The following is a 5,109-nucleotide window of genomic DNA, read 5'->3' on the forward strand; positions in this document are numbered from 1 at the left end:
TTTAAAATTTTATTTATTAGAAATAGAATATTACTTTACCATCTTATATTCACCATCATGACCACCTCCCTCACCTCCATCCCAATGCTTCCCTACCCCAAGTTTCAAGTTTGGTATGAAAGTCAGGGTTCTCTGTGTTCCAATGTATTCTGAATTTTCATGGAAACATTCTCTTCTTTCCAGTAATAGTCAGATCATATAGTTTTCCCTCTCTTGGTGTATGTAATTCCACAGAGATGTTTCCATAATTACAAACAGTACACTGTAGTTGTCCTGAGACAAAACAGGCCTTCATGATTAAGGAACTAAAAAACAATGGGTAGAAATGTTCTTCATAGACTTTTGGTTTCCTCCTCAATGAATGGTGGTAATATTAGGAATGTGTAGAAAAAAATGTGTAGTCATGTTACTATCCACCCCCCATAAAAAATAAGTTAACAAATGTAAGACTAAAGTGAAAATTATTGCTTTAAACTTGTCTGGAAAGAGAATGAAATGTCACCAAAAAAATGGGGATATTCTTTAGAATTTTTGTGTCTTTAAGTGTGACTCTAAATCAGCCTGTCAATAGTAAATAAATATTCATCAAGCCTGACCTACTATGTGTCAGACACTGTGCTAAGCACTGTGGATTCCAAAGAAAAATACAATACAAACTAAAAAGTTTCTCCTCTCAAGAAACTCAACCAATGGGTAGATAACATGCAACTATGTGCAAGTAAGCTACATACAGGACAAATTGGAGATAATAAACAAAGCAAAGGGACTCGCATTAAGGGGAATCCAGAAAGATTTCTTGGAGAAGTTGAGGTTTTATCTGGGACCTAAAAGAAGTCAGGCAGATGATGAAATGAAAGTAAGAAAGAAAAGAATATCTGAGTTATTTTTCTAGCATAATCTCTAGATATATCAAAGAAATAAATTTCCAGTTTCCCTACAGTATATATTTAAAATTTAGGATGAATTTTGGTTGCAATATAGACTTTTTCTCCCTTAGGTGCTTTATAATCTGAAGATCTAGTTATAAAATCATAATCAATTAAAATATTTTTGGTACATAGTACATAAAACTGAGACTGGAAGACACTTGAAGGGGTATTATTTTAAAAATATGTTCTACCACTGGCTTTCTCAGACATCCACTGAAAAAAAGTATAATTTTTAGTTGTAACCATGGAAAGACATTCCAAAACGTGAAAAGGATATCAAATTTAGCAGGGCAGAAAATTTCGTTCTGTACTCCATACCTAAGTAAAATTTCAACTTCTGTTTGAATTTATATTTGGAAAAGATTTTTTTTGTCCCCAGTGGTAAAATAGCTAGTTAAAAAAAAAAGTCAGTTAAGCAAATAGTTGGATTTTTGTTCTCGATAAAATTGACACCAACTTCTCAGTTCTTTTTTTTTTTCACTTGAGGTAATTTTCAGGTTGTTTCAATGTCACAGAGGCAATCTGAGTATTTTACTTTTTTGTCCGTTTGTTATGGGGTATAGTGTATTTTTCTAGAATAAAAATGTGCCCTATCCTAAACAGTGTTATTACAGAAGATCTAGAAACTTCTGATGAATCAATTGATCACTCAGAAATGTTAGCCAGGTGTGAAAAAGCTTTAATCAATTTGGATAGAATCAAATGAAATACCATGAGGAAGGTACTGAAACTTGTTGAAAGACTCAAATATATACTTCAGGGCCTTTGTATGTTACAGTCAATTAATTCAAAATAAACTCCAGCAAGAGTATTCTAGAAGAAGTATTCCATTTTTGGAGTAGGTAATGGAATTGACTTTGGGAGGGAGAAATTGAGATTTCAATTCAACCACCACCCACAACAAAAACCATCGTTTGACTAATAATCCATGATGAGCATACTGGATGGAGAAGCCTAAGCGACATTCCTCTAAAAAAAATCTTTAGGCTTACCCATAAAATGATGAGAGAAGTAGCCAGGTACTCTCTAACTAATCAACCTACCAGTATATTAGAAGGAGCTCAGAGAATGAGACCAAAAGAAATGCTACTTTCAGAAACAATAATAAGCTGCTAAGTTTCAAAATCTTCCACTTTGTACTTTAGATACTATTTTTTTCCCCTGAATGACATGGATGCCTCAGCAAAGGTACCACTGTTAAATGAATATGAAAAGAACATTGTCACTTACTTTTATTGGAAACCTTAGGATTCTGTGCTGTGGCTGCATTTAGATTCCAAAACAACCTAAATTCTTTGAGAGTAGGAACTGATCAATTATTTTGTCTTTATATTGTCAGTTCTTAAAATATTAGCTGGCACAAAGTAGGTGCTTAATAGAGGATTGTCAATTGGTTGATTGAGGCTATTGAGAGTCACAACAGGAAAGAAACATGAATATATACCATAAGTATATATTACACCTTATCCTCTGGTTGGATTATAATTCTGAAAACTCTATTTGTTTACATAAAATAATTATATTTTCATTACAAGTCTTTGGAGAACCCATTCTTCCACATTATAAGAAAAAAGCACAGAGACAAATTTGACTAAATATATATCACTAAACTTTGATAGGATGTAAGCCAGAAATTTTAATATTATTTATTTGCCATTTTTCTTAGTATATCTTCAGAATTCCAGGCAACCTGGTCTTAGCATAATCTACTTTCCTTTCCAGAGGTCCTAAGAACATTTGCCTGGCCCTTGCCTCAAGTCTAATTTCCTTGTGTCATCCTTCATGGGATAGAGGAACTCAACAGTATAGTCCTTCATCATACTGTTTTCACTTGGTGGAGTACTTGTGGAAAGAGATGGGCTAGAGTGGCACTTCTTAAACTGTGGAGCATAACCCCATCGGGTTGTGACCCACAGTTTAATAATTCCTGAAGGGGAAGCTAGTGGAGAAAGCTTAAGAAGCTTTGATTCCTGTTATGCTATCTTTGCACATACTTGTTATAAAGTTTTCTTTATCTTTTTTAATAGGGGAAGTGGAAGAGAGGGAAAATAAGTATCTGTTCATTGAAAATATGAAATTTTATTTTTAAAAAGCATTTACTATGTGCAAGTCACTAGACTAGGTGCTGGAGCTGCAAATAGCAAAACAAACAAATAAACATAAACAAACAAACATGAAATTGTCAGTAACTTCAAACAATTTACATTCTAGTAGAGAATAGATTTCCCATTTTCTATAAGATTTAAGTCTAGGTGTTTTTCATATTTTGTAATTATTCATCTATTGCATTTAAGTTAGTTGGCACATAATTGGACAAAATAGTTTCATTTTTTTCTTGCATTTACTTTTTATATCCAGTGATTTCTCTTTTTTGTTGTTATTGTTTCTAATCTTGGTGGTTTGGTTTTCCTCTCTCTCTCTCTCTCTCTCTCTCTCTCTCTCTCTTTCACACACACACACACACACACACACACACTCTCTGGAAGGAGAATTTTATTTCCTCTTTTGCTCCCCTGCCTCTCAAAATATCTTTACCATTTGTAGCCCTATAGAAACTGCTTTTTGGTTAGGGTGCCCAAAGCACCATCAAGAGGATTGTATGAAATTTTTTTTGAAAAGGGCTTTGGTCTGCCATGGAAATCTGTTTTTTTCACAGAGTGCTCTATGATCTTTGGTCCTATTCTTGTTGGTGTTTCAGCCTTTTTGGGAACATGAGATCTTCACTTGGCAGCATGCTTCTTGTAAATCTCTAGGAATTCATTCATATCATCAGGGGACCCCAGAATAACTGGCACTTTCTCATGGATATCAGTGGGAATGATGTCCAGTACAGTTTTATTTCCCATGGTAGCCAGTCCTCTGATTTTTTCATGACAAAGGCCATTGGGTTACACTCATACAGGAGTCTCAGTTTTCCTTTGGGGCTCTTTTGTTGGCTGGATACAAAAAGATTCCTCTATACATCAGTGTTCTGTGTACATCTGCAACCATGGAGCCCACATATCTTGCACCATAAGGAGTTTTATTATCCTGGGGAAATGTCTTTTTCTGGATATACTTTGCAATTGTAGGATCAAAGTCCCTGGCATAGCCCTCATTAAGACTGTAGATACTACCTTTCTTTTTTTTTATCTTCACATCTTCTTCAACCAAAATGAATTCCCCAATAGCCAGGTCCAGCAAAGCAATTGACTCCACATGCTATAGCCAGCACTAACATTGTGGCACTGTCATAAAGTGCATACCCAACAGCCACTAGATTCCTACCAGACTGCACAGCATCCTCTCAGAAGGCTCACCAGTTGAATTCTTTCTCTAGATGCCAAAAATGCAAGGCAGCCAGTGGATGCAAGGCAGCCAATGTTAGAAGAACCATCCAGAGGATCAAAAGAGACCACATACTTGCCCCTTTTTTTTCTATTTCTAGTATTACTGGCATTTTTATTTTCTGATACAAGAACATATATAGCAAAGGATGACTTTAGCCTGTTAATAACCAGGTCATTGGAGAGAATATCCAGCTTCTTCAACATTAGTAGAGCCAGCAATTCCATAGAGATTGGCTATGCCTGCTTTCTTCACCACAGAGAGTGGTTCATCTAGGTCATCATCTCACCAGTGCCCTTGGCTTTCCTGCCCTCCTCCATGACAAAATGGGTGAGGGTACTGACATTGGTGTTGAAGAAAGACTTGTCAGTCATGATTGGGTGGGAGGGGTAGATACCCTTAGGACAAGAGAAGCCCTGAGCTTAGCAGGCAGTAAGAAAGGCTGGAATAGGGAGTCTGAGCTAGTCTTAAAGCAGGTGGTGTGGGAGAGCCCTTCCTCTCTCTTTTTGAACAAGATAATCTATTAGTTTGCTTATATTTTTTAGTCTTTTAAAAACTCCTATTCTTATTAATTCAACTTTGCATACTTAATTTGATCTTTTACTTTTAAAATTTATATTTTGTATTTAGGTTTTGCACTTCTTGCTTTTCTTGGTTTTTATTTAATTGGATAACCAATTAATCTAATTAGTTCCAATTAATTAATCTAATTAATCATTAATCTCTTCCTTTCCTTCGTTGTTGAATGTTTAGAGAAATAATCTATTTTTTCCATATAATGAATGCTTTGTTAGTATCTTACAAGTTCTAATATAGCTCCCCCTTGTTATAATTCTCTTTGATTAGATTTTCT

At 35.1% G+C, this 5,109-nt stretch overlaps 1 pseudogene; it reads right to left on the reverse strand.

Moving 5' to 3' along the window:
- Positions 1 to 3,649: 3,649 nt before the first annotated feature.
- LOC114024584 lies at positions 3,650 to 4,630 on the reverse strand (annotated as a pseudogene).
- Positions 4,631 to 5,109: the final 479 nt, after the last annotated feature.

The sequence above is a fragment of the Vombatus ursinus genome, unplaced genomic scaffold, assembly GCF_900497805.2.
Source record: "Vombatus ursinus unplaced genomic scaffold, bare-nosed wombat genome assembly UNPS02014821.1, whole genome shotgun sequence".
Taxonomy (NCBI): Eukaryota; Metazoa; Chordata; class Mammalia; order Diprotodontia; family Vombatidae; genus Vombatus; species Vombatus ursinus.